Source organism: Oryctolagus cuniculus, chromosome 2 (genome assembly GCF_964237555.1).
Source record: "Oryctolagus cuniculus chromosome 2, mOryCun1.1, whole genome shotgun sequence".
Lineage (NCBI taxonomy): Eukaryota > Metazoa > Chordata > Mammalia > Lagomorpha > Leporidae > Oryctolagus > Oryctolagus cuniculus.
In genome coordinates, this window is record NC_091433.1 from 56,072,487 (window position 1) to 56,093,496 (window position 21,010).

A 21,010-nucleotide genomic window follows, 5' to 3' on the forward strand; every position below is an offset into this window, starting at 1 on the left:
TAATGATTCTTCCTAGGACCACTAATAACAACAATAATAGTAGTGCACTTATAGGGTATTTCTTCTCCATAACAACTAGGAGAATTAAGGATTTTTTAAAAAAAGATTTTATTTATTTATTTGAAAGTCAAAGTTACACAGGAAGAGGACAGGCAAAGAGACACAGAAAGAGGTCTTCCATCTGCTGGTTTACTCCCCAGTTGGCCACAATGGCCAGAGCTGTGCTGATCCGAAAGCAGGAGCCAGGAGCTTCTTCCAGGTCTCCCACGTGGATGTAGGGGCTCAAGGACTTGGACCATCTTCTACTGCTTTCCCAGGCCATAGCAGAGAGCTGGATCGAAAGTGTAGCAGCCTGGACTTGAACCTGGTGCCCATATGGGATGCTGGCACTGCAGGCTGTGGCTTTACCTGCTATACCACAGTGCCACTCCAGAATTAAGGATTTTTATACTTTGATTTTACCTATGAGAAAACTAACATTCAGTGTTTAGGCCACTTGTAAAAGACCATCAAAGAATACAGATACAGCAGATATTTTTTTGCTCCTGCTGCTTTGCAGGCACTGTGCTGGTCTTGAGGACTAACCAGAATAAAAGAGTCTTTGCCCTCAATTCTTGCATAGTCTTTGGAGGAGAGGAGATGCACTCCTGGAAAACTGCAATACAGAGGCTAAGAGCTAATATATAAAGTACTGTACAAGCACACTTCAAGATACAGAACACATCCACAGGGCTCAAGGAAGACATCAGCAGATAGCAAATAACAAAACAGGCTGAAAAAGTCCTTCCTTGTGTGTCCCTTGCTACTAACAGTAGATGATCTTCATCTTTATCCTTTCAGCTCTACAAGGATTTGTTCTTTGTAACCAAATTTTAACTTACCACATGGGAAACTACTCCCTTCTCGCCCACTAAATTGCAGAATAGAACTTTTGTTTATTTACATGTTCTTTCAAGTCACATGGAACCATGACATAAATTTATATCATCAGGTAAAGCCATCTAGAGTAGATCTGACTAGATTTCAGAATGAAATGTATAACATTCTTGGCCAGTCACTGAAGCTCTGAACAGTGTGAGTAGAGTACTGGAACATCATCTGTCCAGCTTCGCTGTTTTAAGAACTGCCTCTGCTTCCCAAATTCACATTAAGTTCCACCATGTTTATAAAGGTAACCGTTGATTGGTTCAGGGTGGGAAGAAGATCCAAGCTGGGATAATTGTATTATCACACTATTTGCGCTCACTTATTAGACTTGGCTGGTCAGAATTGATTCTGTTTTCACCCCAGTTGAGTGGAATGCAATCCAAACCTGGTATTAACTACCTGCAGTTAGCATCAGGTGTGTAGATTTAGTCCTCCACAAGACTGCACTCACTCTAGACAACAGAGCTGGATGCAGGGTTCTCTGGTCACTCACACTCTGACTGGCTAATTATGTATTTGGAGTTTCCAATGGTGCCTTCAAGTTCAATAAGTTGCCAGAATAACTCACAGCATTCAAGAAAGTGCTGTACTTACAATTTTATTATGAGCAACATGCCCAGAAACAGTCGAATGAAGAATCTCATAGGGGAGGTCTCAGAAGGTCCTAGATTTGAAGTTTCCACATTCTGTATTCATGGAGTGAGGATGTATCACTCTTTTGGAATATGAATATTCTCATCAACCTAAAAGTTCCTCTGAGCTTCAGAGTCCAGAGTTTTTATTGGAATCCTATTACGTAATTATATTCAATCTCTAGCTCTCATACCCTTCCTGGAGGCTCAGTGACTGAAAATTACAACTCCTTAATAGTATACTTAAGGGTGATACCAAGATGACAGAGTAGGGAGGGAGCTTACCACTCTAGTCCAGGAGAAGATAGTTAAAAAAGTGGAGAAGAGCTCAACTGAGCAGAATAAATTTCCCTCCTGAATAAAAAGAAAAAAAAAAAAAAAAAACAAGAGAAGATTTGCTGTGCCAAACCTGGGTGTGGCACTTCAGGTATGCCCTTAACCCTGGAGAACTGAACAGAGCTCCCTGGCCACACCTACTACAAACCTTATATATTCATTGAAAGTAGACATTCCACTTATATACAGAGCCACAGTACAAAGATAAGAGACACTACAGCAAAAAGAAAAAGAGGCAGAAGAAGAAGAAGAAGAAGAAGAAGAAGAGGAGGAGGAGGAGGAGGAGGGGGGGGGGAGGAGGAGGAAAAAGGAGGAAAAAGAAGAAGAAGGAGAAGGAGAGGAAGGAGGAGGAGGAGGAGAAGAAGAAAGAGAAGGAGGAGAAGAAACCAATGAGTATCTCCACAAATGCTGAGCAACAAATGGACCAATTCAGGAAACAAGAATAAGGAAGAGAACATGACTCCCCCAAAAGAACACAACACTTTAATACTAGATTGTGAAGATGATGAGATGGAAAAAAATGCAAGAAATGGAATTCAAAAAATTGATCATAATATTATATAGAAGTAAACAGAAGCAAATGCACGATCTACTGAAATCTGTACAGGACAGGAAAGAAAATTTCTCCCAATGAAACTGAGATTTTAAAGAAAAATCAAAATGAGATGAAGAATTCAATAGAACAAATAAAAAATACAGTGGAGAGTATTAACAACAGAATTGGTGAAGCACAAAATAATATCGGACTTAGAAAATAAAGCATTTTTTTTCCTGTGGCAGGTTTTATCTTGTTATTATGCTTCTATAGATAAGTGGAGTGTCTGCTTTCAGTGAATATCTAGAAATTTGTAGTAGGTGTGGCCAGGGAGCTCTGTTCAGTTCTCGGGGCAAAGGGCATGTCTAAGGTGACACACCCAGGTTTGGCATGGTAAATCTCCTATTTTTAAAAATCAGAATGGAAGCTTATTCTGCTCAGCTGAGTTCCTCTCCTCAGTGAAACAGACATATGTTTTTCTATACAGTCTCACTATGTGTGTGGGCACATGTGGGTTTTCTATGGCAATGCAGACACTGCAAAACAAACTCTTTAGTGAAATGAATCCCTTCATTTATAAGACAAATTCAATTACATAATAAGTAGAGATCTATTTGAGCTTGACCTAAATTTTCCAAACCTAAAATGACACAACTATTATAGAAAATATGAATAATTTCTAAGTTGTCTCAATCACAATCCAAAACATTTGTAAATTTTGTTGCTGTGATAACCTGTGTGAGGTAATTACCCTATGGAGAAACCAAAAGTCAAATCAGTTGATTATTGGCAACATCCTTGATTCTTTCTTATTTCTCTCTTTCAAGTCATAATAATTTGTGTGTGGTGATTTGGAAAGCTCTTTTTTATGACTGAGCTCCCAAAGGGTTGTAATTTTCCCTTAAAGCTGTCCACACCAGTACCACAAGGACATTCCTTTCTTTTATCATGATTTTTTTTCTGACTGTTCTGTTTATAAGCAATATTTTTTAGCCGTGACTTACTTGAAATTCTTTACCTCTTAACTGTTTTTTTTTTTTTGCTATTTGTGAGTGCAAAATTTATTGCCAAATGAATTTTTTATCTTTCTGAATTCCAAAAAATGAGAGGTGCATTAGAAATGTGGGGCAATTTCATGGTTGATGAATGATCAATATTCTTATTGTTAGTGATAAGAAAATCATGTCATATAGGCTCAATACATGTCTTAAAAACTGCTTCTGGTGCTAACAGTCCAATATATCTCCTGAACACCTCTACTATCTACATGTGCCCACTCCAAGAGTGCTATTGTTGCCTCAATGATGGTATACTCTGGATACATAATTCTATTTTTTAATTAAAAAAATTTTTTTATTTGACAAGTAGAGTTATAGACAGTAAGAGAGAGAGAGAGAAAGGTCTTCCTTCCGTTGGTTCACTCCCCAAATGGCCGCCAAGGAAGCCAGGAGCCAGGTGCTTCCTCCTGGTCTCCCATGCAGGTGCAGGGGTCCAAGCACTTGTGCCATCCTCCATTCCCTTTCTGGGCCACAGCTGAGAGCTGGACTGGAAGAGGAGCAACCGGGAATAGAACCCGGCGCCTACATGGGATGCTGGCACCGCAGGCAGAGGATTAGCCAAGTGAGCCACGGCGCCGGCCCCACACATAATTCTTTATGCGGTATTCAGAACTATTCCTTTCCTCTGAAGATCAGGTGTTTTGCTTTGTTTTAACTAGATCTGATAACAAATAACTGCCAGAATGTCTTCCTTATAAAGTTTTTCAATTGGTCGTGTAAAAGACTAGTATCTCTTGGATAGATAATTTTGAATCTAAGACCAAATAACCAAATACCACTATATTAAAACAAAAGTTATGTGATGTTTATATTGAGTCAATTGTGAAGTCCTGCTTTGGGCCATAATTGATCCTTTTGTTGTTTGTTTCATCACTGGTGAATAAGTAAATTAAATTTATCCCTTTCAATGTATCATTGTTCATTCTTTAATCTGTGCTAGGTATTACTATCCACATTCTTATCACCCAAAGAAATTCAGATTTTATCTTTGCTAAATATTGTCAATGTAAGGAATCTTTATCCTGCCATGAATGTTAAATATGGTTTTGAAAACTAACCCAGCCCTCACTTGGTTCAGAATTTTTTCCAGGTTAGACAAGTTGCTTGACCTCTTTCCATTTATCTGTATAAATCTGTACCATGCTTTTAGAAACAGTGCCTTACAATCTGTAGAAGTGAAACTGACACTTTGAGAAGCAGTGACTTGAACAGTCCTTGTCTTGACTGTTGAGGAACAGATTTTTTTTCAATACAATTTGTTGAATTCTTTACTCAACATATCGTTAAACGTATGTTTATAAAGTCAATTGGAAATAGAACTCAGCAAAAAATATGAGTGGGAATAAGAGAGTGAGGAGGAAGAGGGGTTGAGATTATGGATCAGAGGGCAGGCATGGTGGGAAGCATCACCATGTTCCTAAAGTTGTAATTATTAAGTATATGAAGTTTGTAACTGTAAAGCTGCATAGTTCTGCATACATTCCTATGGACTTACTTCTAAGGGTACAGTTTAAAAACTTGCCAAAAAAATATAAAACAAAATAAAAAAATACTTGCCAGGGGACCCCAAATCCCCTTAAGCTGGGTGGTAAAAATACCATCTTAAGTGTTAAAGTAATCATATGGACAGGATTAAGTGTCTGATAACAATAGATAGATAGAATTAAAAAGGAGCGAATGCTCCAGCGTGGGAGGCGGTCCACACAGCAGACTCATAGAATGACAATCACTTTAAATAGCACTCTGATCTCAGAATCAGTTCTTAAGGCATTTTGGTCTGGCTGAAAAAGCCCACAAAAGCATTTCAGGCATGGGATGCCAAGACACTGAGGCAAAAAATGTCCTACATGAAGGATCTCGGTGGGTGAGACCCCATTGGAAAGAGTGGTCATCAAAGAAGGAGATATTTTTCTCTGAAGAGGGGAGAGAACTTCCACTTTGCTTTTGGCCTTGTCTAAATACTGTTGGAGTTTGTGGATTAAAAAAGCTTCCATAGCCTAGCATCTCATGTCACAAACCTCGGATGATCACTGACATCATACATAAGAGTGTTAATTGTTAAATTAACAAGAGTTAATGTTCACTAACTTCACATACAGGACCTCTGTCTTTAAAGAGTTGTATTATAATTATGTTTAAGTGTTCCTGAAAGATGTATAATTGTTAGGTGCTTCTTTAAAATTAATTAAGTTTCTAAAAAAAAAAAAAAAAAGAAGTGAACTTAACTTCAAGATGCAATGACTCTGAGCAGCCCTTGTCTCAACTGTTGAGGACCAGTTTTTTTTTTATTTATTTTTCTGGGTGTAAATTATTGAACCCTTTACTTAGTATAGAGTTGGTCTTCTGTGTATAAAGTTAACTGAAAATGGATCTTAGTTGAGAATGGGACTGAGAATGGAGAGGGAGGAGGAGAAAGAGTGGGAGGATAGCTATGGTGGAAAGAATCACTATATTCCTGAAGATGTATTTATGAAATGCATGAACTTTGTATTCCTTAAATAAAAGGTTTCTTAGGGGAAAAAAAGAAACTGCTTTAGACAAGGCCAAAAGGACTCCTTACCTGGGTCCACACTTTAGAAGCTCTCACATATCATGAACACCATTCATGTCCAAAAAAGTAATTCTCCATTTCTTGCCCTATGACCATGGAACAAAGGGCTCTAGCAGCCTAATGCTACAATGGCCTCTAGATTGTGCCATTGCTAATTTCAGAGGCAGAGTATGCTTTGGAGGTGTGAGACAAAACACTTAGTAAGTGAAAAAGTAATTTATTAAAGTCTTTCTCTCTGATCTTATGAATACAGCAGTTTCTTCAATAATTAAGTATTGTTTCCCACTAGTGCTCAGTGTCTATATTCCTGATCTTGTCATTGCTGTTAACTGAATTGTGTGCCTCACCTTGCCAGTTCAAATATTGAAGCACTAAACTCCCATGAGATTAGATTTGGAGATAGCGCCTATAAAGAGGTAGGCACCGCGGCTCAATAGGCTAATCCTCCGCCTAGCGGTGCTGGCACACCGGTTCTAGTCCTGGTTGGGGCGCTGGATTCTGTCCCGGTTGCCCCTCTTCCGGGCCAGCTCTCTGCTGTGGCCCGGGAGTGCAGTGGAGGATGGCCCAAGTGCTTGGGCCCTGCACCCCATGGGAGATCAGGAGAAGCACCTGGCTCCTGCCTTCGGATCAGCGCAGTGCGCCAGCCGCAGTTCGCTGGCCACTGCGGCCATTGGAGGGTGAACCAATGGCAAAGGAAGACTTTCTCTTTGTCTCTCTCACTGTCCACTCTGCCTGTAAAAAAAAAAAAAAAAAAAGAAAAAAGAAAAAAGAGGCAATTAGTAGGGGGGCCTACAGTCCCAACATCCCACATAGGCAACGGTTCAAGTCTTGGTTGCTCCTCTTCCAATCTAGCTCTCTGCTATGGCCTGGGAAAGCAGTGGAAGGTGGCCCAAGAGCTTGGACTGGTGTACCTTTTTCGGAGAACTAGAGGAAGCTCCTGGCTCTTGGCTTCGGATTGGCCCAGTTCCCGCCATTGCAGCCATTGGGGGAGTGAACCAGCAGATGCCTTTCAAATAAATAAATAGACCTTAAAAAAACAATTGAAGAGGTAATTAGGGTTAAATGAAGTCATAAAGGTGGGAAAATCTGATAGGATTAGTGTCCTTATAAAGAACAACATCTCAGAGTTTTGTCTCTCCCTCTTTCTCTCTCTTACTTCCCTCCTCTGTGTACTCAGGGATGTGAGAACACTTTAGGAAGGCAGCCATGAATAAGGCAGGAACAGAACTCTCATCAGAAAACAAACCCTCTGGACCTTGATGTGGAACTTTCAGCTTCCAGAAATGTGAGAAGTAAGTTATTATTGTTGTAGCCACCCAGCTTGTGATATTTTATTATGGTAGCTCAAACAGATTAATAGGAGTACAACTGTATCCTGGGTCACACATAGAGGCAGTTGTTTAGTGAGGTATCTCTGATAATTCTACATGGTGTCTAAGCACCATTTTGCAATGTTAAATAATTCGCATTACTTTAAAATTTACATATATAAAAATGAAGTATTTGAAGCCCAATACACTGATTCTTTATTTTGACAACTACATGAAAGTTTAACCCTTCCATTGTGAATGGACTTATTTTATAAAAATATTTCACTAATAAGATACATTTATATTTTCAAAATTAAGTTAAAATTTTAGTTTATATATTTTTACTTAGATTCTTATATTGATTATAATTTTTATGATCTTAATTTTTTTATAATATTTTTAATATTTTAGAGAAAAATTTTAAAAAATTCAATCTATTTTCATTTAGAAATTTTTTACACTAGAAAAACAATGTTCTGTGTTTTAATTAATGTATAATAATTGTACACATTTATGAGTTAAGGTGTGATGTTTTCACATAGGTATATAATGTGTGATGATCAAATTAGGATAATTAGTATATATAACATTTCAATTACTTAATCATTTCTTTGTTGGGAACATCCAAAATCCTTTTTCTAGCTATTTTGAAATACACAATAAATTATTGTTAACCATAGTCACTCTAAAGGTTAGCTAATGGATATAAAGTCACAGAAAACATTTAATTCTTTAATCCTTTAGATCAGGGGTCATCAAATAGTTGCCTGTGGATGAATTTGACTAGCAGAACTGAAAATAATTACTAGCCCTTTCTTGACAAAGTTTGCTGATCTCTGCTTCAGATCATTCAGAATGTGTAAACATAAATTACTGGAGTGAAGCTTAAGAAAGACTAGAACAGAAAACAAAAAGAAATATTTCAAGTTAATGCTTCAAATTTAAATAACTAGAGCTGGAAAGTAAGCAGACTTTTGCAGGGTATTCCCCACATAAAATTTGCAAGCAGGACATTATAAATTATTTACTTAAAAAAGACTTAGTAAACATGATTAAGAAAGTTGTCCTGATCAGAGTCACAACTACAACAATCAGATAAAGTTCTCTAATGTCAAAAACTTCATTAAATCCAGCCATTACCACTGATTAAAACAATGAGAATAAGGGAGAAAATTATTTCTATCAAGTCCATAATTCAAAGACAGAAAATTGAACTTTAAATTGCTCAGTAGAAGCTGAAGAAAACTACATTCATCTAAAACTTGAGTAAGAAAATCAAAACCTCTGGAACTTTACTCTGTTGATTAGATGGTGATTCTGGAAAACAGCTGTCATATCCTGACATAAGTGAGAGCACTTGTAGCAAAGCACAGTCCGATTCAAATTAGTGATTTCAATTTTCCATTGGATAAACATGGCAGGAAATTTATATTTCATTTTAAACTCAAATTTTTTCAAATTAGGAAAGAAGCTGTCACATCCCAAGTTCAAAGACAAAGTATCTTATTACCATTGTTATGCATTACTCAACCAATGTTCTTCATTGGCTTTGGCAAATGGAGATATTTGTGACTGGAAACACATTCTTGATTAAAAGAACATGAAATGACACATGCACATAAAATTAGCAAATACTAAGAGTCAAAAGAGAAGATGGAATAAGTGATGATTGATATTTTTCAACAAAGAAGCAAATCAAGAACAAAATATAAGATATTGCTGTAATATTCTCAGAAAGATATTAATGATAATATTATGGGTCCAACATTGAGGATATATATAGCAGTCATATTTACAGAGAATGATAGAAAGCTTCTAAATGTATCAGAAATAAAAATCTGTTATTGTGGGGAGCAATTCGGACTAGACTAAGTTACTGGAATTAAGACTTATTCTATGCATCTGCTTTCCCACAATATGGCGCTGGGAGAGAAGAAAACAGCTTCTGCACAGCTGCCTCCAGTTCAGCCAATAAACTGTGGGACTTGCTCCTGATTGGAGGGCAGCGTACTCGGCGTGTGGGCAGCCGAGTTGGGATTGGCGGAGGAGGACTATAAAGGAGGAGAGAGACGGCTTGCACCAGGAACATCTAAGGGGAACATCTGAAGGAACACCTGTGCAGCCCCCAGAGAGCCGGCCGGCGGTGTGCCGCTCCCCTGCGGAAGTGGGGAATGTGGCAGGGGGAACCGCCCTTCCATGGAGGTGGAAGGACCAGCAGCCAACCCGGGAAGAACCAGCAGCAAACCCGGGGAGGGCCGAGCAGACGAAAGAACAGCGCAGGGTCCTGTGTCGTTCCTCCACGAAGAGGGGGAGCGACATAATGGTGCCGTGACTCGGATATGAAGCCTAGGCAGGGTTTAGTGTCGTTCCTCCATGAAGAGGGGGAGCGACAGTTATTAAAATAGCTAAAAATGTAATATTAATTAAAAATAATGAAAAGCATGATCTCTGGTAGAGAATTCAAATGATGATATTAACTTATTGGATAATAAAGTAGGAGATAGCATATTATAAAACAAATATTATTTACTTTAACTAGATTACAAAAGTTATGTTGAGAAGGTCTTCAAATAAAAAATCCAATTGGAACTTTTAATAGAAATAATTTGAATTTAACTTTGAATGTGTACAAATAGTCTTAACGAAAGATAATAAACTACTTCCTCCTCTCCCTAAAAAACGATGTATTAGGCTGCTTCACTTTTGGAAGGACTAAGTAAAAAAAAAAATTTTAAAATTTCAGAGAAGATACTTTTTCTAAATTGCAAAAATTGTATTGTGAAATGTATAAGAAACATAGCATTTCAGTAAAAGGAAGGAAACTACAACAAGAAATTAAAATACTTTCTTTGCTATGTAGAAAATGCTTCACATATAAATATTTCCAAAATGAATTAATGAAGACTATCCTGGCCATTAGAAAGCAACTTATGATCTCACAGATGGAAACAAATTGTGCAACACACTGCTATTTTTGGCTCTCTTTACAATATGCTGGCACTGAAAATTTTGAGAGAAATATAATCTAAGAAATATAAGCTAAAATACTGCATGGTTGTAGATGTTACTTTAAGATATTTTTAAAGTCTGCAAGAGCAATAGAGATTTATACCTTGTAATATTTTTGTGATAATTTATCAGCAGCAGCCCCATTATAAAATTTGTACCTGATTTGCTTATTTCATTGTGAAATCTAAATATTAGTTTAAAATATTATTGATAATTTTAAAATTATTGACAGTTGCCGCTGCCTCAGTAGAGCCAAGTTTCTCCAAATTAAACAAAAACTTTTTAGAAACTTCAAAGACTCAAGAATGGATACCTGCTTTGCCAAAGAACGCAACTATGTGAAAATTTAGATTATAGCATCATAAGGAATGAACTGATAGAAATTTTATGATATAATCACATTTTTAAAATTATCTGAGTTTTATTACCTACATATTGCCAGCCCACCAACAGAACATGCACATATGATTGATAGAAATTAAATTCAGTTTTCTTTGCTATTTTGCCAACTTGCAGTTTCCCACAAACCATAGATCTGCACGTATTTTTTCAATTTTATTGACAGGAAGACGTATTTGTTAAGGTGGGAGAATAGAACATATTAGAGATTATTTAACCATTAATTCATCTAAAATTCAAATGTTTGGTCACATGTGCTTCTACTGGTAGTCTTGCGTTCACCCGATCCTCCAGGAGTCATCATGAGGACGATGGATAAGATAAAATGTGAGAGCACGTTGACGGTGGAGGAAGCCATGTGCTGCTCCTTCGTAGGTAGCCTTCTCTTCACTGTGTTTCAAGGAGGGCTTTGGCTGCTGTTTCTAGAAGGGGGTTTATTGCTCTGCACTCTAACTGCTTCTTGTTTCCTTCCTAATTTGATGTCTTTCATTTCTTAATTGAAAAACAGTTTTGGTTTTGAATGAACCCACATAAGTAGGCTTCCTTTTTTGAAAGCCCAAAGAAATTTGCCTTTGGATTTTTTCCGACTGCTTCCAGGAAGGAGAAATGTCTTACCATGTAGGGGAATCAGTAGTCTCACACAATCCAGACCTATTAAGTTGAACAGTTGATTGTAACAAAGTCTATGCTATTATATTAAGCCGTTGTTATGTAGCTCATATGCCAGAACTGTTAAAAATAACAAAGGCCTATTATCTTGAATGTGGGAAACCAAATCATTTTTTAATACGTGATTAATTGTGTGAACTTGGACCTTTTAACTACGAGTGGTAAGTGGTATTCCATGGGAACTTTCTCAGCATGTGTCCAATGTTGTAAACAAAAAGTTAAAATACAGCTAACACTCTCACTGGCATTCATTAGCATAGCAAAGAAAGCAGGAACTAACCACATTTTACATAAAAAGACTTTAGAAACCTGTGTCTGCTCACAGCAGCACTATTGAGTCTGCGGGTGCCAACCATAAGTGCAGAAACCATTTTTATTTATAGGCCTATCACCAAAATGTGTTCTTCATTAATTCATTTTTTCTCAGCCTCACTTTACCTCTTGAACCCATGCAGGTGATTTTTAAATGCTGAGGGTAATTTAAAACTGAGCAAATTCCTGCTCACCCTGGATTTCAGTGCTTAAGAATATCTGATGGGATATGTTCTTACTGCTCACTTAATGTTTTGTCAATTTATTTACCTTGCATTAATCTAAAGTACACTGCAAACATGAGCTTGGCTGGACCTCTTGAGTTAAAATTCACAATGGGAAAGAAAGAGCTCTTGAATGTCTTGCCAAAAGTATTTAGAAATGTGTTTCTCACAAGATGAAAATTGAAACTCCATAGTAACTGCAGTTTACTCCAAAAATATAGTTCAGTGAAACTTTGTTATATAGAATATTTCCTCATATATCACATTCATTAAAATAGAAAAGGCCTCATCTAAGGCTCATAAAGTGACATTTCCTCCATATGTATGTATGTAATGTTCCTGTATGTAATGTTCAAAATGTGTAGTGTCTTGGAAACGATTACGAAAGATTTTCCTTGATTTGTGCTTGTTACATTTATTTTGGGTTGTCTTTCTTGTTGGTGTTTCAACACTTCGCAGATTCAGCCTATGGTAGTAGAGAAAAAGCCCTGCCATTTGCCTTTTGATACCATCAGTAGCAAACAGCAGGAGAGAGCTTATTACAGTACTGGGAGAAGGACCTGGAGCACACAGTTGGTTCTGAGCTAGCTGCAGTCATGTCCTTGCATGTTTTCCCAGTGAAATGCATCATCCACACTGCTGTCTGCAACTCTCGGAACATTCTCAAGGATCCGAAGCCTTTGTTTGTAAATTAAAGTGACCCTCTCTAATCTGGACAGTAACTTCGCTTACTGTTGTATTTCCATACTGCTCTGTATAGAAAAAGCCTGCATTTAACAAAGATAAATTATTGCATTGCTGTAACTTAATTTATTTTATTTTATTTTATTTTTTTTTAACTTTTATTTAATGAATATAAATTTCCAAAGTACAGAATATGGATTAAAATGGCTTCCCCCCCCATAACGTCCCTCCCACCTGCAACCCTCCCCTTATCCACTCCCTCTCCAGTTCCATTCACATCAAGATTCATTTTCGTTTCTCTTTATATACAGAAGATCAGTTTAGCATACATTAAGTAAAGATTTCAACAGTTTGCTCCCACACAGAAACATAAAGTGAAAAATACTGTTTGAGTACTAGTTATAGCATTAAATCTCAATGTACAGCACACTAAGGACAAAGATCCTACATGAGGAGTTAGTGCACAGTGACTCCTGTTGTTGACTTAACAAATTGACACTCCTGTTTACGGCATCAGTAATCACCCTAGGCTCTTGTCATGAGCTGCCAAGGCTATGGAAGCCCCCTGAGTTCACTGACTCTGATCATATTTAGACAAGGCCATGGTCAAAGTGGAAGTTCTCTCTTCCCTTCAGAGAAAGGTACCTCCTTCTTTGATGACCCATTCTTTCCACTGGGATCTCACTCGTGGAGATCTTTCATTTAGGTTTTTTTTTTTCCCCCAGAGTGTCTTGGCTTTCCATGCCTGAAACACTCTCATGGGCATTTCAGCCGGATCCGCATGCCTTAAGGGCTGATTCTGAGGCCAGAGTGCTGTTAGGACATTTGCCATTCTATGGGTCTGTTGTGTATCTCACTTCCCATGTTGGATCCCTTTTTGATTCTAAGAGCTAGTATTTGCAGACACTATTCTTGTTTATGTGATCCCTTTGGTTCTTAGTCCTATCATTATGATCAATTGTGAACAGAAATTGATCACTGGGACTAGTGAGATGGCATTGGTACATGCCACCTTGATGGGATTGAATTGGAATCCCCTGGTATGTTTCTAACTCTACCGTTTGAGGTAAGTCAGCTTGAGCATGTCCCGAATTGCACATCTCTTCCCTCTCTTATTCCCACTCTTATATTTAACAGCGATCACTTTTCAGTTAAGTTTCAGCACTTAAGAAGAATTGTGTATTGATTACAGTATTCAACCAAAAGTATTAAGTAGAACAAACAAAAAAAAAATACTAAGAGGGATAACATATTAAGCTGCTCATCAACAGTCAGGGTGAGGGCTGATCAAGTCACCATTTCTCATAGTGTTCATTTCACTTTAACAGGTTTCCTTTTTGGTGCTCAGTTAGTTGTCACCTATCAAGGAGAACAAGTGGTATTTGTCCCTTTGGGATTGGCTTATTTCACTCAGCATAATGTTTTCCAAATTCCTAACAGGGATCACTTTTCAGTTAAAATTTAAACACCTAAGAATAATTGTGTGTTAATTACAGAGTTCAACCAATGGTACTAGAACAAAAAAAATACTAAAATGGGTAAAGTATTACATTGTACATCAACTGTCAGGACAAGAGCGAATAGCTAAAGCAATCTTGTACAACAAAAACAAAGCCAGAGGCATCACAATACCAGATTTCAGGACATACTACAGGGCAGTTGTAATCAAAACAGCATGGTACTGGTACAGAAACAGATGGATAGACCAATGGAACAGAATTGAAACACCAGAAATTAATTCAAACATCTACAGCCAACTCATATTTGATCAAGGATCCAAAACCAATCCCTGGAGCAAGGACAGTCTATTCAATAAATGGTGCTGGGAAAATTGGATTTCCACATGCAGAATCATGAAGCAAGACCCCTACCTTTCACCTTACACAAAAATCCACTCAACATGGATTAAAGACTTAAATCTACGACCTGACACCATCAAATTATTAGAGAGCATTGGAAAAACCCTGCAAGATATAGGTACCGGCAATGACTTCTTGGAAAACACCCCAGAAGCACAGGCAGTCAAAGCCAAAATTAACATTTGAGATTGCATCAAATTGAGAAGTTTCTGTACTGCAAAAGAAACAGTCAGGAGAGTGAAGAGACAACCTACAGAATGGGAAAATATATTTACAAACTATGCAACTGATAAAGGGTTGATAACCAGAATCTACAAAGAAATCAAGAAACTCCACAAGATCAAAACAAACAATCCACTTAATAGATGGGCCAAGGACCTCAACAGACATTTTTCAAAAGAGGAAATCCAAATGGCCAACAGACACATGAAAAAATGTTGAAGATCACTAGCAATCAGGGAAATGCAAATCAAAACCACAATGAGGTTCCACCTCACCCCGGTTAGAATGGCTCACATTCAGAAATCTACCAACAATAGATGCTGGTGAGGATCTGGGGAAAAAGGGACACTAACCCACTGTTGGTGGGAATGCAAACTGGTTAGGCCACTATGGAAGTCAGTCTGGAGATTCCTCAGAAACCTGAAGATAACCCTACCATTCAACCCAGCCATCCCACTCCTTGGAATTTACCCAGAGGAATTTAAATTGGCAAACAAAAAAGCGGTCTGCACATTAATGTTTATTGCAGCTCAATTCATAATAGCTAAGACCTGGAACCAACCCAAATGCCCATCAACAGTAGACTGGATAAAGAAATTATGGGACATGTACGCTATAAAATACTATACAGCAGTCAAAAACAACGAAACCCAGTCATTTGCAACAAGATGGAGGAATTTGGAAAACATCATGCTGAGTGAATTAAGCCAGTCCCAAAGGGACAAATATCATATGTTCTCCCTGATTGGCGACAACTAACTGAGCACCAAAGGGGAAACTTGTTGAAGTGAAATGGACACTATGAGAAACAGTGACTTGATCAGCTCTTGTCCTGACGGTTGTAACTTAATTTATTAATACCTATCAGCCTAGGCAATGGTTCCAAGAGACAATGAAACTTTTTCCTACATTAGCACAGCACTTTCTAGTAACTGTACTAGTTTCTAGAAACAGAGTTCCAGGACGTAATATATAGGTATATACTCATAATGAAGTGCATGCAGAGAAATCTATCCTCTGTTACTACATGAGGGATCTTCAAAAATTTCATGGAAAATGTGTGCTCTGCAAACTGTTGAAATCCTTACTTAAGGTATACTAAGCTGATCTTCTGTATATTAAGATAATCGAAAATGAATCTTGATGTGAATGGAAGGGGAGAGGGAGTGGGAAAGGGGAGGGTTGTGGGTGGGAGGGACGGTATGGGGGGGGAAGCCATTGTAACCCATGAGTCGTACTTTGGAAATTTATATTCATTAAATAAAAGATAAAAAAAAATGTGTGCTCTGAAAAAATTCTGTGTGGGTTTCAAAAATAAACAACTTTTAACTTCATTTTCCCCCCAAACTTTTTGAAATCCCCTGCTGTTATTTTGCTTGTTTTTTTTCCCATGTGGTGTTTCACTGTTTAACATTGCCTCCTGCAATCTTCTTGTTCCTAGTCATTTTTTTACCCAGAAATTTTTATTTAAGGTACACAACCTTTATGTATTTCATAAAGACAATGTTAGGAACATAGTGGCAAATGTGATTTCATAAGTGCCTTCTCATTCATTCACTTATGCATTTATTCAGATATTTTTGGAATGGCTACTATGCATGTGATTCTAGACATTAGGCCTAAGAATGACACTATCCTTAGCTGCCTGAGTTTCCAGACATGTGACAGGTGCTTACATTAGACCATGAAGAAGGCTGGCAACAGGGACAAACTAAGGAAGAGGGTGGATTGAACGTTGAAAAGGTTCTCAGACACATTTGCAAAGGCTCAGAGACCAGAGAGAATGTGGTATGTCCAAAGGGTAGAAGAGAAACCATATATATCTTATCCTACTATATTTCCTTTTTTTTCATTTTTTTAAACTTTTATTTAGTTAATATTTATCTTACTATATTTCCAACTGAGGAAATTATTAATGCTAGCTAAGGTAACAGGTAATAAAAAGTACGTGTGTTTGGCAAATTATATATTAAGTTCCGAATTTAATTGTATCACTACACATTCAGGGTTGGTTGCTTATGCAACCTTGTCAGGCCTGAAACCCAGATCTGCTCAGGGCAAAGAGGTTTTTTAAAATGGTCTTTGACTGATAATTTGGGTTCCAGGAGGATTTTGCCTCAGTTGAAAGTTTACAAGATTGAGTATACAGTTGGGGTTCAAGGCCATGGACATGCTTTTGGAAGTTGAAAAAAGTGCCAATGGGATAAAGTGCTTTAGGGCACTGAGTCCACCCCCAGGCAGGGAGGGTGGGCATCACCCAGGGTTTCCGGCTGACCCTAGCCTGCTCCTTTAGATGAGAGAGCCTCACTGAGTTCCACACTGAGGAGGAAAAGACTGTGACTCACAGGGTCTGACCTTCCCTGGCTCCCTGGGCTAGGGATCAGTGAGAAAGATAATGAAAGTCAGGTGTGTGCCCTGCAGGTTTAATTCCCCCACTTCCTTTTTTTTTTTTTTTTTTTTTTTTTTCAGAGCAGAAAAGGAGAGGGGTCCTTACCATTCTGGGATGGAGTCCTTGAGGTGGCCTCCAATGATGTGGCATCAATGAGTGGTATTGATGATAGCAAAAAGCTGACAAGGTTCTCTAGGGTGGTTGCTGTGACTACAGTCTAGCAGAAAGAGGGCAGAATGTGTTCACTCACTATAACCTAGAGGTCTTTCTTCAAGTGAGCTCATCGGGAAGTTCTGCTGGCAGGACAGCTGCAGCAACAGGCATGAAGGTGATTAAGAACAGCAACAAACACAGATAACATCTGCTGAACACTTCTGCAAGCTGTGTGTTAACAGGCACTAACTCAGTCCTTGCACCAAGTCTAGGAAACAGGTGCCATCGTTTTCATTGCATCACAGATTTGGAAACTGAGGCACACAGATGTTAAGAAGCTCATCCAAAATCACAAAGCAAATAAGCATTTGAATGTATCAGTATCTACAGGGTTTCTGGTGAAAGACACTTTGGCACAGCATCTTCCTCCATATGGTTGCCTAGAGAGACGAGGGCAAGAGACAACATAAAGATCATATTTGGGGTCGGCTTTGTGGCACTGAGGGTTAAACTACCAACTGTGATGCTGGCATCCCATATGGGCAATGGTTCATATCTTGGCTGTTCCACTTCCTATCCAGCTCCCTGCTAATGGCCAGAGAAAGGCAGCAGAAGATGGTCCAAGTGCTTGAGCCCCAGCCATCCACGTGGGAGACCTGGAAGATGCTCCTGGCTCCTGGCTTCAGCCTGGCGCAGTCCTGGCTATTGCAGCCATCCAGGGAAAGTCAACCAGCAGATGGAAGATCTGTCTGTCTGTCTCTCCCTGTCTTTCTGTAACTCTTTCAAATAAATAAATAAATAAATAAATATTTTTAAAAGATAATATTTTGATTGGAGTGTCTATTCTAGCTTTTTTTTTTTTTTCGACAGGCAGAGTTAGACAGTGAGAGAGAGAGACAGAGAGAAAGGTCTTCCTTCCATTGGTTCACCCCTCAAATGGCTGCTATGGTTGGCATGCTGTGGCTGGCGCACTGCGCCCATCCCAAGCCAGGAGCCAGGTGCCTCCCCCTGGTCTCCCATGTGGGTGCAGGGCCCAAGGACCTGGGCCATCCTCCACTGCCTTCCTGGGCCACAGCAGAGAACCGGACTGGAAGAGGAGCAACCGGGACAGAATCCGGTGCCCCAACTGGGACTAGAACCTGGGGTGCCCGCGCTGCAGGCGGAGGATTAGCCAAGTGAGCTGCGGTGCTGGCCCTATTCTAGCTTTTGGTAATGCATTTATTCCACGAAGTTGAGAATTTTCTAACTTAAAGGAAGAAAAGGAATAGAAATCTTCCTTCACAAAAAGCCTTGTTTGATTTTATTTTATTTATTATATTTTATCATGCCATCTGTGCTGTTTGGGTCTCAGAATGTATTCCAAGCAGTCTGGGACTCTGGCTCACTACATCAGCAAGAATCGTTCACGTGGTTTGATGTGAGGGTCTTGCCTGCAAAGGCCTCTACTCCTGCCTGGCAGTGCCAAAATTCCAGGATTAAATAATCATTTCTTCAAATGTAAATTGCTTGTATTTTATAGAATTATGTCTTCAAATATAAACACCTTTTTTGAAGCAGAAATGTATCTTTTATGGGGCCGGCGCTGTGGCATAGTGGGTCAAGTTGCCGCCTGCAGTGCCAGTATCCCATATATGTGCCAGTTCATGTCCTGGCTGCTCCACTTCCAATCCAGCTCTCTGCTATGGCCTGGAAAAGCAGGAGAGCATGGCTCAAGTCCTTGGGCCCCTGCACCCTGTGGGATACCTGGGAGAAGCTCCTGGCTCCTGGCTTCGGATCAGCGCAGCTCTGGCATCTGGGGATTGAACCAGCAATGGAAGACCTCTCTCCCTCTTCCTCTGCCTCTCTGTAACTCTGCCTTTCAAATAAATAAATAAATCTTAAAAAAAGAGAGATGATTACTGGAATAACCACTTTTTCTAAAAAAGTAAATCCATGTATAAAATAAAAAGAGAACTCTCTTTTATCCTTAAGCATAAGTTCATCCTGGAGGGATGGCAAATAACATGTCACTGTCCCCTGAGAAAGTTTCTAGATATGGAAGGTTAAGTAGAACAGGAAAGGGAAGAGAAATAGGGAGAAAGGTTTCCCTGGGATAGTGTCCATGAACCCTTGAAATTTCATTATAATACATGTGTGAGAATAATCGTAAGAAAGAGAAAAAAAAATAAAAAATTAAGGGCTATTGCGGCTGGCGCTGTGGTGCAGTAGGTTAATCCTCTACCTGCCCTGCCAGCATCCCAAATGGGCTCCGGTTCTAGTGCTGGCTATTCCTCTTCCAATCCAGCTCTCTGCTGTGGCCTGGGAGAACAGTAGAAGATGGCCCAAGTCCTTGGGCCCCTGCACCCGCATGGGAGATTGGGAAGAAGCACCTGGCTCCTGGCTTTGGATCTGCAAAAGCTCTGTCTGTTGTTACCATTTGGGGAGTGAACCAACAGACCTTTCTCTCTGTCTCTCCCTCTCACTATCTGTAACTCTACCTCTCAAATAAATAAATAAAATCTTTTAAAAAAATTAAAGGCTATTAAACATTGAAATTGCAAAGACTTCAAATAAGATTATTTTCAAAGGTTTTAATGAGAAACTTGAGCTCTCTTTAGTTTAGAGGTTTATTGTTTGAAATGACGACATAAAACTTTTGATCAAGACTTGTAGATGGAAAAATCAATTTTTAAATATTTCTCATTAATAAGAAATAATTCAAGCTAATTTTGATATGATTTTTCATCCAATCAAAATTATACTAGGGCTATAAAGATATTTTAAAATATTCAGTTTTCCTTCCCTTTCATTGAAAACTTCTCATGCTAATATCCATGAATTTTAACCAAATGGAATATTTTCATATCAAGTATTTCAAACTAAGCTCTCACTTTGTGTGCATTGTTGGAGAAGTTCTTGTCCAAAGTACCATCAGTTACCAATGGGTATAGGAATTCAACCTATGTGAAGACTCAGAGCCAGGGTCACTACCAATTTTTGCACCTACCAGGAGCCCTTGCCCTACTTACCCAGCTTCTCCAGGCCTCATCCTTGACTAATCCTTGAACCATGTGTTGTTCTGCATAGCTGATGGCATAAAAACATCTTTGAAAGCTCCAGGGCTTCAGATGTCTGCCTGTTGTTAAATAAAACACCTCTTTAGACAAGTTCTACACACTGAAAAGAATAGGAAGTAGTGGATTTTGGTCAACCTACTTGCTCCGTCTGGGGACAAGTTGGGCAGACATCAGGTACCAATTGGGGGTATTGAATACTCCAGACCCTGTCCTGCTGATGAGTATTGAGAAGATCAATAGCTCTCTTCAAGAATGCTGATAGGGAAGCCCATTTAAGAACAAAAGCCTGCAAAATACCAGGGTTTCTCAAATTTTTGGTAGGTATCAGAATCACTTGCAAAGCTTATTGAAACATGGATTGCCGGACTTCATTCTCAGTTACGCATTTCTAATGACGTTCCGATTTCTAATGACATTTCTAATGGTATTTCATGGTGTTTTCTACTTTCCCTAAATTTATGAGCTCGATTAGTCATTGAGAACATGTAGCCATCTATTGTTAAGAAATCTGTATGTTATCCAAGAGATTATTGTTATTAATAGATTTCAGATGCACAGTTTTGAAAATATGAAAGCAACCCAATTATTACTTTTTAATACTCACTGGAACACAAATTTGAATTTCATGGTTCACAGTCACTGTGTGAGTATGAATCTGCAGTCAGGAGCTAGTGAGTGAATCTAC

General features: G+C 38.7%; 1 long non-coding RNA gene across 4 annotated transcripts in view; it reads left to right on the plus strand.

The window, feature by feature from the left end:
- Positions 1 to 18,092, plus strand: part of LOC103345489 (uncharacterized) — a 132,544-nt gene extending 114,452 nt beyond the window's left edge. For all 4 annotated transcript variants that reach the window (XR_007913932.2, XR_007913929.2, XR_011386281.1 and 1 more), the window contains 2 exons: positions 7,217 to 7,331; positions 17,851 to 18,092. This is a non-coding gene — a long non-coding RNA (uncharacterized lncRNA). The remainder of the gene's footprint in view (positions 1 to 7,216; positions 7,332 to 17,850) is intronic.
- The last annotated feature ends 2,918 nt before the right edge of the window (positions 18,093 to 21,010 follow it).